The sequence below is a fragment of the Bos indicus x Bos taurus genome, chromosome 15, assembly GCF_003369695.1.
Source record: "Bos indicus x Bos taurus breed Angus x Brahman F1 hybrid chromosome 15, Bos_hybrid_MaternalHap_v2.0, whole genome shotgun sequence".
NCBI classification, from domain to species: Eukaryota; Metazoa; Chordata; class Mammalia; order Artiodactyla; family Bovidae; genus Bos; species Bos indicus x Bos taurus.
The window spans coordinates 10,677,777-10,695,218 of NC_040090.1; positions in this window are offsets into that span (position 1 = coordinate 10,677,777).

Genomic DNA, 17,442 nt, shown 5'->3' on the forward strand with positions numbered 1-17,442 from the left:
TGAATAGGTCAGTGTTCCTGAGCAAGTTACTTCTCTGTGCTCAATTTCCTCTTCTGTAACTGGGGACCATCATAGAAACTGCACCTTAGAGTGTTCTGGTGAGGACTAAATGAATTTCTATAAGTAAAATGCCTAGAAGAATGCAGTGTTCATAGTGAGAACTACATAAGTCCTTGTTATGTCCTGTCTTCTCATGCATTGTTTTGCTTTATATTATGCAGGACAGAAGTTCAACTCAAACCCATGTAAGCATGGCAAAGGAATGTATTGGCCCATTAACCGGGAAGTTCAGTGAATGACCTAACACTGGCATCAGCTTGATCCCGGGACTCAGTGGTGTCACTTAGCAATGTTTGTTTCTCTGTGCTACTTTGATTTCCGGGCAGATGCTTTATTTATGGCGCTGCCTCCAGCATTAGGTTTACATCCTTCCATTCAGCAGTTAGGTAGCACCTCTTTTCTGTGAGCTCCAGTAAAATTCTGGGCTTGCTTTAATCAGCCCAACTCAGATTACATGTCTACTAGTGAACAAGGGGGATCCTCATTGGCCAGGCCTTGTAGACGGAGTGTAGAGTTAGCCAAAGTCAAGCCATGGAGCCAAGGGGTTCTCCAGAGAGAAATGAGGGCATATGTCTATCTCAGTGTCTACCATCCCATTTTGATGGTAAGCTCTTATTGGGAGGATGATATTGGATCCCTCATTTATGCTTAACAGTGGGCAGAAGCTTGGGAATGACTTCGAAATGGACTTAGATGTGATGTCAGCCCGTAAGATTAGAAAGTGACCTGCGTGAGGAACCTAGACCCATTCAAAGCTGTCTTGAAAAGTGAGCGTTTGGGGAGGGAGGGAGGAGGATGAGATGAATGGGCGTGGGAGAAGCCTTCATATGCATTGGCAATGTTTTATTTTTCAACAAGAGACGTGAAGCAAATATAGAAAGATGTTCCGATTGGTTAAAGCTGAGAGATGGGAACTTGGGTGTTATAATAGTCTTTGCCTTTTCTGCATGTCTGATGTATTTCATTTGAAAACAACAAAACAACAGAACAAAGCAAAAAGCACTAGCTACTTAGCCAGGCAGTGTTGTTTGCTTTTGTTTTCTTTTTCCCCTCTGAGTCTCCTGGATACCAAAGGAGAGCTCAGCAATCACAGAATTTCAGGTGGTTTTCTGACTAATGTCATTAATGAAAATCAACCCTTCCTTCCTGCTCTCTCATATGATAAACAAAGTTTAGAGCCATCTCAAAGGAAAGTTCAATGGCCTCTGGATAGGGTTTGGAGAAAAAGCTTTACCTGAAACCTGTCATGAGAAATAACAATGTCAGGCATTACAATGATCATAGTAATAATGGCCATCCCTTATTGAGAACTACTTCTCAGGTACTGTGCCAAGCACTTATTATACAATATCTCATTTAATTATCCCAATAGCCCTCTGAGATGAGTAAGACTGTTCTGCCTACACTGTAGATGAGGAAAAAGAGGCTTACACTGGTTGAATCACTCATACAAGGTCACTTAACTAAAATTTGTAGAACTTTTTTTTTTTTTTAATTCTTTTTGATTTGGCTGTACCAAGTCTTGGTTGTGGCATATGGGATCTTAGTTCCTGGATCAGGGATCAAACCCAGGCACCCTGCACTGGGGGCATGCAGTCTTAGCTGCTGGGCCACCAGGGAAGTCCCTGGTGGGACTTGGTTTTTAACCTTGATCTGTCTGATTCCAAGGTCTGTCTCACCCCCTCTCTTTACTCAGAAGTAGGTCTGGGCACCAAGAGACTTTGGTGGCTGATATTTCCCTCCCCAAGGAGTATTGTAACTGAAAGTGGAGTCTGACTTCTCACCACTCAAAAGCCAAAAAATAGAGAGGCAAGATTTGTAGAAAGGAAACTTTGCTTTATCTTGGGTGCTGGCCACCAGGGGTTTTTGGGGGCAGACACCTGTCCAAAAGCTGGCGTCCGCCACTGACAATCAGTGGGTTGGAGCTTTTACAGGCAGAGAGAGGGGGCTACATATAGAAATGTCACAGTCAGCTGTGACATTCATCTTGAAATTGGTCATCGATGATCTGAACAGTGTCATCTTGATTGTCCTAAGTACAGTTAGTTTTTAGTTCCAGGGTCAGTTTTTAATTTCATTTAATTAAATTAAATATTTTTTAGAAAGCCTTGGAAAACATTTTTTTTTTTTTAAAATTCAGTGGTTTGATCAACAGATTATGTTTAAACCAAACTGGAGACTTAGTTGATCTGACATGATAAATGGGGTGAGGGAAGACATCAATAAGATCAGAACATACATAGACACATGGAAATAGTATTGGTCTTTTGCAAACATGATTGTAATAAATGTAAGATATGACACATGTGCACATCATTTAAAACAAAATGCAAAATAAAAACACTCATTAGTGCTCCCATTTCTTGAGTTCAGTTCCTGGAATTGTGGCAGCTTGTGTGTCGTGGCTGCAGCCTGGTCATCATGCCACTTACTTCTTCCACCTGACTTGTTTCTACATTTTCCCACTTCCATGATTAAACCTATTCTTTGACTGAAGTTTTTCTGCAGACAAAAGGCAGGCTGAGGATGTTGGGGGGGGGTGGGGCAAGGATCATAAGATTTTGCTCCATTTCAGTGTCGTTAAGAACACGGGCCCTGAAATCTGAATGCTTGGCTGGGTTGTGCTACTTACTAGCCAGGTGACTCTGAGAAGTCCCTCAACCCTTTGAATCTCAGTTGTCTATGAATGGAAATGGAGGGAAAGAAGCACTCACTTCCCAGATTTCCCTGAGGATTAAATGAGACTGTGTATGTCAAAATGCTTAGCATGTGGCAAATGACAGGTGCTCAGTTACTGTGGGTAATTTTTTTTTCCATTAAAAAAGGTGAGACTTCATGAGTCTGTTCCATTTGAGTCTCTTTCTTATGATAGTATCTCTCAGCACGTTAACAAATTATCACACAATTCAATAAGTTTAGATAGTTCTACATGGTTTTTTTTTTTTTTCTTTAGGGCTTGCCTTGTGGCTCAGCTGGTAAAGAATCCACCTGCAATGCGGGAGACCTGGGTTCCATACCTGGGTTGGGAAGATCCCCTGGAGAGGAGAAAGGCTATCCACTCCAGTATTCTGGTCTGGAGAATTCCATGGACTATATAGTCCATGAGGTTGCAAAGAGTCGGACACGCTGAGTGACTTTCACTTTCACAAGTGTTTTTTAATGAAAATGAGTAGCCCCTTTCCTTATCCTTCTCCACCCTCGATATCTGCTTCTAAGAGTCAAACACTTTAGATTCTATTGGCTAGTTATTGTCTGGGACTTTACTTACTTATTTTTTTTTGTTATACTTTTCATTTTGAGGTAAATGTAGATTCACATGCAGTTATAATAAATAGCATAGAGAGGTCCTATGTACCCTTTACCTGTTTTTCCCAAACAATAGTACAGCATCAGGACTAGAATACTGTTCCAGATGCAGTTAAGATACAGAACATTCCCATCACAGAAAGACCCCTCCTGTTGCCCTCTTACAGCCACACCTTCTTTGCGCCTGTCTCCACCCTCTCCTTAACTTCTGGCCACCACTAATCTGTTGTCCATTTCTCTGATTTTGTGAGTTCAAGCAGTTTGTAGAAATAGAATTACATGCTATGTATCTTTTTGAGATTGGCTGTTTTGAATCAGTGTAATTCCCTGAAGATTTTTGTGTGTATCAATAGTTTCTTTTTTATGAGTTATATGTACCACCCATTCTCAGCACGTTTATATTAATGCTCAGCTGTGTATTCACATGCGGCTCTTGCATTTGTTTTTGGGGCCGATGCCACTCTTTTTTATTCTCTCCCTTCTCTCTGTCAGTGCATGTTATTCATCTTCAAAGTGATGCCTCCCAGCAGACTTCCATGTTTGCCTCCTGCTTTTTCATCCCTTTATTTGTCATTCTGACAACAATTCAAATTACCCTCTAAGAAAACAAAGAAAGGAATCAACAAATGTCCCTGGTCTATAATTTCCCTATGGTAGTGTTTTCATCGTCAGGTGCAGAAGTTCTTTTGTACATTTGCACAGAGCATTTGAAGAATCATAAATGACTCAAGTTAGTGACAAACAAGGAAAAGATTTGATGGGGTTAAAGCGCTGACTCAGATATCAGATGCTACCTCTGGGCGGGCAGAGCAACATCCTCACCTGCATCATCCAGAGAGCCCTCCAGCCACTCTCCCAGGATGACATTATTGGTAACCTCAGGAAATGACTTCCCTATATAATTCCTCCTCCCTTTCAATTTTTATTGTAAAACATCTAATAAAGTGTGTGAAGTGTCTGCCTGTGTGCATGCATATGTGTGGTTAGGTTAGAGGTAAGGAGGGAAATGGGTTTGTGTGCACAAAATGTAGATTTTCTAAATTAGTTTCTCTCCTTCTCTATTTCGGTTCTTATTCCCTGTTTCTTTTGTTGTGGCTTAGATGGTAAAGAATCTGCAATGCAGAAAACCCAGGTTTGATCCCTGGATTGGGAAGATCCCCTGAAGAAGGGAATGGCAAACCACTCCATTATTCTTGCTTGGAGAATCCCATGGACAGAGGAGCCTGGTGGGGTCCATAGGGTTGCAAAGAGTCAGACACGATGGAGCAACTAACACTTTCACACTTTCCTATTTCTTTGTAACCCCCTCCTACTTAGCCTTACACAGTTATTTTCAAGGCCATTAGCAGGAGGATTCAAAAAAAGCCTTGTTTTCCCTGGAGAATTCCCATGGACAGAGGAGCCTGGTGGGCTACAGTCCATGGGGTCACAAAGAGTTGGACACGACTGAGTGACCAAGACCACACGCACATATGGATTTTATGTGCTCAGTCTTGTCCGACTCTTTGTGACTCCATAGTCTGTAGCCTGCCAGGTTCCTTTGTCCATGGAATTCTTCAGGCAAGAATACTGGAACGGGTTGCCATTTCCTACTCCAGGGGATCTTCCCGACCCAAGGATCGAACCTGAAGTCTCTTGCATCTCCTGCATTGGCAGGTAGATTCTTTATTACTGTACCACCTGGGAAGCCCTGTATGGGTTTTAGGGCACTTATTAACAGGCTTTGATAGCTTTCACATGAATTACCCCCAAAAGATTTGCCGTATATTTTCCCTTCATAAAGCAGAATCTCTTCATATAATTGGTTGCAATTAAAAATTCTTTTGGCTTTCCTGCAGAGCTCCAGGGATATTGCTTTTTCTTAGAGATCCCAGTGGAATGAATTAATCTACATTCAAGCAAAATAAGAGATTCAATTACATGATAACCTTTGAAAGGATAATTATGTTCTTAAGGTCTTCATCTTTTGTTGTCAGAGCCGATTTCTGAACATTCCTCTCCAGTTTGGCCTCTAACTGTATGTCCAAGGTCAGTAGTGATTCCCCTTTTGTGATATATGTGTGTGTACTGCGTGCTAAGTTGCTTCAGTCGTGTCTGACTCTTTGTGACCCTATGGACTGTAGCCCGCCAGACTCCTCTGTCCATGGGATTCTCCAGGCCAGAATACTGGAACGGGTTATTATTTCCTCCTCCAGGGGATTTTTCTGAACCAGGGATCAAAGCTGAGTCTCTTATGTCCCCTGCATTGGCCAGTGGGTTCTTTACCATTAGCACCACTTGGGAAGCCTTCAAGAGTAAGTATAAGGAATGGCAACTGAGAAGATCTGTTTTTGCTGAAATGTCAAACCAAGAGGAAGGCCAATAGGTCAACTATAACTTCTTGAAAATCAAATCACAGAGTAAACGGGGACTAACGTTTCTGCAAAAGCTCTCAGTGCCACAGTCGGGGTAGTGTTTTAAGTATATTATTTCATTTGTTCTTCACAAGTAATACCATTTTATAAACAATGAATTGAGACTCTGAAATACTGATTCTGTAGCATGCACAAGATTGCCCTTGTAAGGGGCAGATCCGAACACAAATCCCTGACCCCAAAGTTGATCTTTCAGTCGGACTTGTTGCTTTGGGGTGGAAGAAACAGGTTCACTGGGATGCGGGGTTGAATGAAGATGCTGATCCTAGAGGGGCTTCTGGAAAGACAGTAACATGGACCTAACTCTTTTCCATTCAGTTTCAATCGACTCCATTGTATTTCCCTCCTTTGAGTCAACTGGGGCCTGCAGGTTGCTGAGCAGAAGTGAGGCCATGGGCTCTGTGGCAGTCCAACAGAAAGAACTGGTACAAGGTTTTCTGCTCTGCAGTTTGGGCAAATGTCAAGCTTCTGGTGGCAGAGAGCCCTGAGGCAGGGATTATAAAATGGTGATGCTAGGAAGAGTTTGGCCCAAAGACATTTGTGGATTTGGGGAAGAAGTTTGATGCCTTCCCCCCGGTCCCGCCACGGTCTCCATGACACCTGAGATGCTGAGAAGTAGCCCAAAGTACAGGCTAAGTCATCCCTGCCTTTGAGGAACAGGAAGGACCATTTTGCCTCCCTCCACCTGTGGACTGCTACCCGGTGGGATATTCCATCAACAACACCTGAGTCTCAGCCACCAAGAAAAACCACAATATGTCCAAGTCAGAGATAGCCAGATGCAGCAGAGCGTGCGCAATTCAGTCATGAGTAGAGCTGCGGAAGGAAATGCGACAAGATGCACAGAAAAGTAAGTACATTTAAAAACATTTAGGTACAGTTTGAAGGGGTGTCTTAGAGCTAAAAAATCATTTTCTACAGCTACTGATGAGTTCAGGCAAAATGACCACTTTTAAGATGAAATAGCTGGCCTGGAAGAGCAAGTCCTTTGACATGAAAAGGTCAAATTCAAATGTAAATTAGGAAAATGCTAACAATTGGATATCACTTTCCAGTATGAAAGACATAACATTTATTGTTGGCTATGTGTAAGAAATGGGCACTCCCATACATGGCTCTGAAAAGGCACCTTGCTATGGCCTTTTTGAAGAGCCATGACAACATCTATTAAATTAAAAATGCATAAAGCCTTTGAGTCTAATATTCTATACTTGGAAATATATCTTATACAAATAGAATCACCACTTCACAAGTACATATGTATAAAATTATTTATCGCAACAACACTTGAGGTGGTGAAGAATTGGAAACCTAGTGAATTCCCATGAGTCAGGCACTCCCCCATGTAAATTATTGTAGGTTCACATTATGCGGCTATTAGGTAGCTTTTGAGAAGCCTAGATGAGAGCTGCACTATATCTCTCATTGTGGAAGAATTGACATGAAGTATGAGTAAAAGAAGATATGTGTGTGAAAGTATGTGCATTTGATTATCTCACCATGGAGAAAATACACTAGGTGATTGACATACATTATCTGAGTGGGTGCAGGAAAGAAGAGGGAGGTAGGAATCAAGAAAAGGAAATGGAACAGCAGAAGTAAAATATGGAGCTAAAAAATATCCAGGGCATCCATGAATTTATCATGTTTGTGCATTTTTGAATATACATGTGTATATGTTAAAAGAAGAGGGATGGTATGGGGAGGGAGGAGGGAGGAGGGTTCAGGATGGGGAACACATGTATACCTGTGGTGGATTCATTTTGATATTTGGCAAAACTAATACAATTATGTAAAGTTTAAAAATAAAATAAAAAAATAAAATAAAAATAAAATAAAAAAAAAGAAAAATCTCAGATGCTGAATTTGGATAGCGAATGCCCTCCTTCTTCTCTGTGGCACCATGCCTGTCTACTAGCTGCATGCTCCTTGGCGGCCAGCTGAGCAGCTCAGTGGAAGAATCCACTGAAAAGTCCAGATGGCTGTATCAGAGAGGGCATGGAGCTCAGCTCTGTCCAGTCTAGGGACAGCGACCGAAGGTCCTCAATTGTAGGCCCCCGAGAGCGTTTAGAATATTGCTCACAATTTAATTCTGCTCCTTTGCTTATATTTTTGGACTTTCCTTGCCTTCAAATGAATTTGTTCTGATTGGGTGCTTTTCTCTGGATCTGTAAGACAACTAGAAAGAAGTTGTAGACCTGGGTTTGAGTCCTGGCTAAGCCACTTGCTTTTCTCTGTGAAACTTCAATAGAGCCAGTGGCTCACAAATGTCAGCATGCGTTGGAATTACTTGGAGGTCTTGCTGAACACAGATTTCTGGGTCTTACCCCCAGAGTTTCTGATTCTGGGGGTCTAGAATGAGGCCTGATAACTTGTATTCCTAACAATTTTGCGGTGATGCTGCTAGTGGTGGTACTGGAGCCATACTATGAAAAGCATTTAACTAAGCTATTTAATCTCTTATAAGCCCTCCTCGCCCCATAACTAAAGTGAAAATAATAATAGACTTAGGGTCTGCCGGGATTTGAAGGACTTTGTGAATTCAACCCTCTCCCTTTTGCAGATGAAACTGAAGCTCAGACAAGTGAGGAGATCAATGCTTGTTGGCAGAACCAGGGTGAAAACTCGGGTCCTTTGAGTTCAGGTCCAGTGTCTGTAGCGTCCGGCAGTTTAATGCTGTCTGTGTCATAGCCTTGTTGAGGCAGCAAATGAGATAATGCTGATGAAAGGGTCCTTACGGAATTCTTACAAAAGCAAAGGGTTTTTATTATCGTTTATTGAGTTCCAACAGTGGAGCAGCAATGGGGGAGAGGGGTGTCTTTGAAGGGGTCTAATAAGCAGCATCCTGCTTTCATGGCTACGTTCTAAACTAATTAATAAATAACATAAAACAGTTGGAGGATGAAAATATTATTTCACTGTTGACAAAGATCCTCTGAAGGATGAAGCTTTTATTGGTGAGGGATTTCCAAATGTTAAACCCATGAAATGGGAAATAAAGGTTTTGTCCCTGTTACTTCTAATGTCAGGCACCATGCTTATGTACTGAATCTCATTTAACTATTTCCGTTGGGCAGTGACTATTACCACCATTTTATAACTGAGGCAACTGAGTCTCAGAAGGACTAAGTGATTTGTTCACAGTGGAGTTCGGATTGGAACCGGAAGATAATACCCTCACCAACTGTCTATACTTAAATCAGGCCAATGTTTCCTTTTGTGAGCATTAGGTTCGCTTGGGATGCAGAACCTCTGTGAGTCATAGGCAGTCAAGTGTTTATTCCTGTTTAGGCTCTGCATGCTTGTGGAGGTGGAGAAGGGCATGGGCGGCTGTTGGCACCACAGCTGGTGGTGAGCCTGAAGCCAGTGTGAGTGGGCAGAGTGGGCAGTTGGAGAGAAGAACCAGCTGTAAAGTGGGCAGAGAGAGGACAAACCTGGCCTGAGACTCAAAGAAACTGAAGAGCGAGCCCAGACTCGACCACCCAACAGGGGTACTGACAGATCAGTCTCCACGTGGGTCGGCTACAGTGATGCCTGGCACCCAGCTGCTTCTGGGACAATTGCTGCTGCTTCACTTCTGTTTTTATGGCTGCACTGTGGGGCTTGTGGGATTTAATTCCAGAACCAGGAATTGAACCCGTGGCCCCCAGCAGTGGACTCCTAGCCACTGGACCACCAGGTCATTCCTACCTCATTTCTGCTTTCCAAATCTCATACACCCTAACCCAGGATCAGGCAGGGAAGGGAATTCTGAGAAATGTAGTTGTAGCTTGGCCGAACTGACTGTCCAAAACCACCATGCACTGTGAAAATTGTTTTGCATATGTTGTGAGTTTATTTTCAAAGCATCCTTTTAAGGCAGGACCTCCAGGTTGCAGATGGGAAAGCCAAATTTTCAGAAGTGACAATTTTTCTTCTAGAAGGTTTTTTACATTAATCAATTTATTTTTGGCTGTACTGGGTCTTTGTTGCTGTGTGTGCGCTTCCTCTAGTTGCAGAGAGCTGAGGCTACTCTATGGTTGTGGTGCGTGGGTTTCTTATAGCTGTGGCTTTTCTTGTTGTAGTGGAGCATGGTCTCTAGAGCGCATGAACTTCAGTAGCTGCAGCTCTAGAGCACTGGCTCAGCAGTTTTGGCACACGGGCTTCGTTGCCCCACAGCATGTGGAATCTTCCTAGACCAGGGATCAAACCCATGTCCTCTGCATTGGTAGGTGGATTCTTAACCACTGGACCACCAGGGAAGTCCAATATATATATATATATTTTGATATGGACCATTTAAAAAGTCTTTATTGTACTTGCTACAATATCGCTTCTGTTTTATGTTTTGGTTTTTTGGCCACAAGGCATGTGGAATCTTAGCTCCCTGACAAGGGACTGAAACCACACCCCTGGACTGGAAAAAGAAGCCTTAACCACTGGACTGCCAATGCCAAGAAGTTACATACTTTTTTAAAGGTACAAACTACCCTAAGGTACAACTCCAATAAGAGTTTTGAACACAGATCTGGGTGACTTTAAGCCTGCACTCTTACTTGCTTTTTTGTTGTTCTGCGACTCCATGGACTGCAGCACGCCAGGTTTCCCTGTCCATCACCAACCCCTGGAGCTTGCTCAAACTCATGTCCATCGAGTCGGTGATGCCGACTCATCCTCCAGCCATCTCATCCTCTGTCGTCCAATTCTCCTCCTGCCTTCAATCTTTCCCAGCATCAGGATCTTTTCCAATGAGTTGGCTCTTCGCATCAAGTGGCGAAAGTATTGGAGCTTCAGCTTCAGCATCAGTCCTTCCAAGGAATATTCAGGGTTGATTTCCCTTAAGATTAACTGGTTTGACTTTGTTGTCCAAGGGACTCGCTTACTCGCTGGTGACACTATCTGCTGATTTTCCTGTAAGCATCTGTCTGTGCTACTCTTATGGCACCTGATGTCACTGATGTAATAAAGTAAGAGACTTCATACAGGACTTCCCCAGGCATATTTGGATCCCCAAATCCTTTTCTTACCTTTCCTTAATCCCTAAACCAGGGCTTCCTTGCCTGCTATTAGAGTATAGGTCTAATACTCTAACATTAGCTGCTATCCAAATATATAGCTCTGCCTGGGATGGGTCAGGGCCAGCAGAAGTCCCAGGAAGGTCACCTCCATGTCTTAGCAATCTTATCCGTTTACCCCAGCATGTGTCATGACTTCATGACTTGAAGGCAATGATCTCCCAGGACATGGCTTGCATCACAGGAAAGGAATTTGTTGGCTTCTGGGGAATGAACCTTAGAGAGACAATCGGGAGGCCTTTTGTGCAGCCTGTTAGATGAGAGATTCTGGCGAGAGTCTGTGGAGGAGAAAGCCTTCATGACACTATCAGGGTCCCGGCTGGCAGCCAGGTGTCTTGGTTTTGATTTTTGTTTCAGAAATATTTTTTCCTGCCTGTCAGTTCTCCAAATGGAAGCCAACACATCACTGTGGCAGCTGAAGCATAAGAGCCCCCAGTGAATGTGTCAGAACTGAGGAGAAAGTTTCCCTCGAAAACAGGCATAAAAGGAAGAAAAGAAACAGGTTCTCGCTTATCACAGAGTCCGGACAATACTAAGAGGGAAAAAAATCACAGAGCGTTAAGTAGAAAATGTCCTGCTCTCTCTGGAGCTTCAGCTGAGCCTCTGAAGCTGAGGACATTGATTGATAAAGGCTCATACATCCTACTGGGTTTCCCAGGCAGCGCAGTGGTAAAGAATCTGCCTGCCGACGCAACAGATCTGGGTTTGATCCCTGAGTTGGGAAGATCCCCTGGAGTAGGAAATGTCAGCTCACTCCAGGACTTTTGCCTGAAGAATCCCATAGACAGAGAAGCCTGGTGGGCTATAATTCATAGGGTCACAAAGAGTTGGAAATGACTGAGTGACTGAACACACACACACACACACACACACACACACACACCTTCTGCTAAGAAAACTGTCAATCAATCCATGCAAGACTTGCTAAGAGGTGCCCACCAACTTTGGTCATACTTAGCAAGTGCATTTAAGAAGAGCCTAAGAAGACATTAAGACAAATAAAACAGAAATTCTCTCTTAGGTTGGATTCTTTCAGAAGCCGACCTTGAGCCCAAGACTCACGTACAAGTAATTTATTAAGAAAGTGTTTCCTGGAGAAAACAGGAATGAAAAGGGAGGATGAGCAGTGAGGATGAAGACGCAGGAGGGTGCTATTTCAGCTGAGGTCCCCAGATCACGCTGATCCCTGGGGAACTTGGGAGTGGAAGTTACACCTCAGGGTTTGCTCTGTCAGGAGGCAGGGGAGCTGGCTTTCTGTTCTCCCACAGAGGGTCTGCTCTTAGCTCTTGGGGCTCGAGGCCATCCTTGAGTGTCCCAGGTCCCCTGTTAGCAGCAAAGCATTGCTGAAGCTGGAGGATGAGCTGATAAAAGAGATCCCGAGAGACTTAGTGCAGTGGCGGAAGCTGTGTCTCTTCGGAAGGGAACTTGTGGGATCAAAGGAGCTTCCTCTCCCCATCACAGCACTTCAGGCCAGAACAGGGGCCCTGGAGAACCAGGCATGGAGACTGGGGCTTCCTGTATGTGGAGAGCCTGGCTTGTCTTGCATCTCTCCTCTAGCCTCGTGGGATTCTTGCTGAACTGAAAGAGCTCCTGGGCTCTCCTGATGTTGCCGCTGGGCCAGAGTGGAGTGTGGTGTGCGTTCTGGAGACGATCTGTGCCTCCTAGATTTTGGTGGGTATCAAGAAGCCAGAAAGAGCCGTAGTTCTCAAGGCCATGGCAAGGAGCCAGAGCAGAAGTAGAGTGTCCACACACAGAGGAAGCTGAATGGCCTGGTGGTCAGGGGTGTAGACTCTGGAACTAAACTGCCCAAGTTGGATCTTGTCTTTGCCATTTACCAGCAATGTAATCTTTTTTTTTTTTTCCAGCAATGTAATCTTGAACAAGTTTCTCGACTTTATGTATGTCAAAAAGTCTACAGACTTTCCCCCCATTAGTCAAGTAGGGTTATACTATTACCTTCCTTCAGGGGTTGTGATTATTAACAGATCTGGCACATATATACATATATATACATATATATGCACACATACATACTTATATATATACACCCAGACACACATATCTATCTACCTATTGCATATATATAAAATTTACTATGTGTATATCTAAAATACACATCACATATAATAATAGTATATACGGCATATGTATATTATTATTAATATACTAACATATGAATACTATGAATATTATATGTAACATTACTTATAATGTATTACATATATCATATACATATAGTATAATCTACTGTACACATATCATATATCTTAGATATTACAAAGTGATTGCTTATTCTGTAAAGTCAGATCTAAGATTCAAATCAAGCGTCTGACTCCAGAACCTATAGAATCAACTATTACGCCATTTTATACTCTAAAGCAGAGAAGGCAACGGCACCCCACTCCAGTACTCTTGCCTGGAAAATCCCATGGATGGAGGAGCCCGGTAGGGTGCAGTCCATGGGGTCACTAAGAGTCGGACACGACTGAAGCAACTTAGCAGCAGCAGCAGCAGCATGCTCTAAAGGGTAAACCTCTAGAGAGTTTTGAGGTCAGCCAGCTTGGATCTAAATCCCAGCTCTGCTATTACTATTAACTGTCTGACCAGATTAAAACAGTGTCTCCTTCAATGAACGTTAGGATTAGATGAGATAGCACATATAAAATACCAAGTGCTCAGTACATTATTAATGTGTTATTCCCCCAGGCACGTTTCTACCTCTGCTTCCTGCTTGCCTATTCATCACTCACTTTTGGCTTTCTGACCACTTTGAGGAGCTGTGGGCTTGGGTTGAGGAGAAGGGGGAAAGAGGCAGCAAATCCAGGCGAAGGAGGGCATCTCTCTGTGAGGTCTAGGATTGAAAGAAGAGAGAGACAAAAAGGAATTGGCAGTGATGGAAATGTCAGTGACTATGCATTAGTACCTCGGGACTTTAAATATTAGTCATTTGACTTTCCTTTTGTGTTTTATTTTCTACACAGCGTCATCAAGTCCTGAGTTAGGTTTTAAAATTGAATGAATCATCCCACTATCCTTGAGAACTGCATCAGGGACAGGAAGTATTAGTTTCATTTTACCAGTGAGAAGCTGATAAATGGAAATGCTAAGTGATTGGTTCAAGGTCACAAGGCCACAAATATTTGTGGTCATGAGCTGACCTTCGGATATTACTGTGTCCCCAGGTTATAGGACATTAGTTATGTCAGGAGAAGAAGAACAAAGTAGCTTTACGAATATGGAAGAGATGGGGAAAGAAATTATGCTGGTTGATCACCTACCATGTGCTAGGTATTGTGGGAAGCACTTTATATTGGTATTTTGTCAAATTCTCACAACTACCATATGAACCAACATGTGAATCATATTGGTGCTATAGTCCCAATTTATGGATGGGCAAACTGAGACCCGTTTGAGGTTTGAACTAGTGGTTTCAGATTCCAGAATTTGTGTTGTTTCTCATTATGCCAAGCTCCTTCTGGATATTTGGTTCTTGTTTCTATTTTGTAAGGATTCTGAAGGCCAGTGGGGCTTCCTGCTGGACACCTCTCTCTCTCCTTAAAGCCAATGCTCTATCCACTCCCCCAGATTCTCTTCTGCAGGAACAGGATGCCTCCATTCCTATTTGATTCCTGCTGCTTTCTGTCCTCCCCTCCTCCTCTCCTTAAAACCTGAGAATTGGAGTCTTAGTGATGTTTTTTTGGGAACCCTGTGCAACCTCGGATTGCAGTTACACAACACAGTTCTTGTCTGTAGATAGTTATTCACTCCTTGCTCAGACCAATATATTGTTACATTCATTTCTTTATCTCTGGAAACTGGCAATAGCTCTGTTCTAGCATATAGCTCCGTTCAAAGAAGTATCATAATAATGATGATGATAATACTAATCATAAGGATAATAATGCCATGTAGCAAACATAGTGCTGCCCACATTTCTCACTGACTCTTCAGAAGAATCTAGGATATTGCTATATCTATCTTCCTAATTTTACAGATGAAGAAATGGAGAGTCAAAGGAATTAAATTAGTTGCCTAGAGCCACACATCCAGTAAAAGGAAAAGCTAGGCTTTGACCCCAGTTGTTTTTTGATTCGAAAGCCTCTGCCTTTAATAATTTACCTCCTTGCATCAGTTAGCATTTGCTGGGTAACAAACCATCCCAAAATTTAGAGGTTTAGTACAATAACCATTTTACTTAGCTCATGATTTTGTGTGTCAGCTGGGAGGTTTTTCTGGTCTTAGCCATATCAGCACATATATGCCCTCCTATGAAAAGAAGAGAAGCAAAAAGCAAAGGAGAAAAGGAAAGATATAAGTATCTGAATGCAGAGTTCCAAAGAATAGCAAGAAGAGATAAGAAAGCCTTCCTCAGCGATCAATAAAAAGAAATAGAGGAAAACAATAGAATGGGAAAGACTAGAGATCTCTTCAAGAAAATTAGAGATACCAAGGGAATATTTCATGCAAAGATGGGTACAATAAAGGACAGAAATGGTATGGACCTAACAGAAGCAGAAGATATTAAGAAGAGATGGCAAGAATACACAGAAGAACTGTACAAATAAGATCTTCATGACCCAGATAATCACGATGGTGTGATCACTGACCTAGAGCCAGACATCCTGGAATGTGAAGTCAAGTGGGCCTTGGAAAGCATCACTACGAACAAAGCTAGTGGAGGTGATGGAATTCCAGTTGAGCTATTCCAAATCCTGAAAGATGATGCTGTGAAAGTGCTGCACTCAATATGCCAGCAAATCTGGAAAACTCAGCAGTGGCCACAGGACTGGAAAAGGTCAGTTTTCATTCCAATCCCAAAGAAAGGCAATGCCAAAGAATGCTCAAACTACCATACAATTGCACTCATCTCACATGCTAGTAAAGTAATGCTCAAAATTCTCCAAGCCAGGGGTTCAGCAATATATGAACCGTGAACTTCCAGATGTTCAAGCTGGTTTTAGAAATGGCAGAGGAACCAGAGATCAAATTGCCAACCTCTGCTGGATCATGGAAAAAGCAAGAGAGTTCCAGAAAAACATCTATTTCTGCTTTATTGACTATGCCAAAGCCTTTGACTGGGTGGATCACAATAAACTGTGGAAAATTCTTCAAGAGATGGGAATACCAGACCACCTGACCTGCCTCTTGAGAAACCTAAATGCAGGTCAGGAGGCAACAGTTAGAACTGGACATGGTACAACAGACTGGTTCCCCATAGGAAAAGGAGTATGTCAAGGCTGTATATTGTCACCCTGCTTATTTAACTTATTTGCAGAGTACATCATGAGAAACACTGGGCTGGAAGAAGCACAAGCTGGGATCAAAATTGCCGGGAGAAATATCAGTCACCTCAGATATGCAGATGACACCACCCGTATGGCAGAAAGTGAAGAGGAACTCAAAGGCCTCTTGATGAAAGTGAAAGTGGAGAGTGAAAAAGTTGGCTTAAAGCTCAACATTCAGAAAACTAAGATCATGGCATCCGGTTCCATCACTGCATGGGAAATAGATGGGGAAACAGTGTCAGACTTTATTTTTCTGGGCTCCAAAATCACTGCAGATGGTGACTGCAGCCATGAAATTAAAAGACGATTACTCCTTGGAAGGAAAGTTATGACCAACCTAGATAGCATATTGAAAAGCAGAGACATTACTTTGCCAACAAAGGTTCGTCTAGTCAAGGCTATGGTTTTTCCAGTGGTCATGTATGGATGTGAGAGTTGGACTGTGAAGAAGGCTGAGTGCCGAAGAAATGATGCTTTTGAACTGTGGTGTTGGAGAAGACTCTTGAGAGTCCCTTGGACTGCAAGGAGATCCAACCAGTCCATTCTAATGGAGATCAGTCCTGGGATTTCTTTGGAAGGAATGATGCTAAAGCTGAAACTCCAGTACTTTGGCCACCTCATGTGAAGTGTTGACTCATTGGAAAAGACTGATGCTGGGAGGGATTGGGGAAAGGAAGAAAAGGGGACAACAGAGGATGAGATGGCTGGATGGCATCACTGACTTGATGGACATGAGTTTGAGTGAACTCTGGGAGTTGGTGATGGACAGGGATGCCTGGCATGCTGCGATTCATGGGGTCACAAAGAGTTGGACATGACTGAGTGACTGAACTGAACTGATGAACCTGTGGTCAGCTGGAGGGTGGCTGGGAACTGCAGGATCGAGGATGGTCTCAGTTACATGTCTGAAGGTTGATTGGCCATTTTCTGAGGCTCCCTAGTTGTGTCCCTGGCTTCTCACCATTCAGCAGCTCTTCTGGGCTTTTTCCCATGATGGTCTCAGGGTTCTGAGCACAGCAAGAGAGCAAGCCCCCATGCACCATCACTGCTCAAGTCTCTGCTTACCCTCTTCTTCACTCCCCATTAGCCAGTGTCCTCTTGACCAAAGCAAGTCACACGGCTAACCCAGATTCTGGGATGGAAATTGGATTCCACCACTTGGTGGTGGGGGAAGTATTTGTACCCAGTTTTGCAGTACACCACACTGATTTTGAAGAATGAAATGGCACCCCACTCCAGTATTCTTGTCTAGAGAATCCCGTGGACAGAGGAGCCTGGTGGGCTACAGTCCACAGGGTCGCACATCGTCTGACATGACTGAAG